The following is a 297-nucleotide window of genomic DNA, read 5'->3' on the forward strand; positions in this document are numbered from 1 at the left end:
TAAGTGCAATATAAAACTTCTATCAGTTGGTGACTCCGATGAAGTTAAATTATGTGACGTAGAATATTCTCCTTCAGGTAATATTGCAAACTACGAAACAAGGTCGTTCCTTAATCAGGTATGTTTTGACTTTCATCATATTTCCCCCCCAAAATGTCCTATTAGAACATATGACACCCAATCAGTCAAACATAGCTTGATAATAGGTTGGTTTATTTAATCAATGCACCAACTTATTAATCTATTTTCAACTTATATACCTGGCCATGAATAGAAACTATGTGGTTAATGAAGTTT

The sequence above is a fragment of the Penaeus monodon genome, chromosome 15 (assembly GCF_015228065.2).
Source record: "Penaeus monodon isolate SGIC_2016 chromosome 15, NSTDA_Pmon_1, whole genome shotgun sequence".
Taxonomy (NCBI): domain Eukaryota; kingdom Metazoa; phylum Arthropoda; class Malacostraca; order Decapoda; family Penaeidae; genus Penaeus; species Penaeus monodon.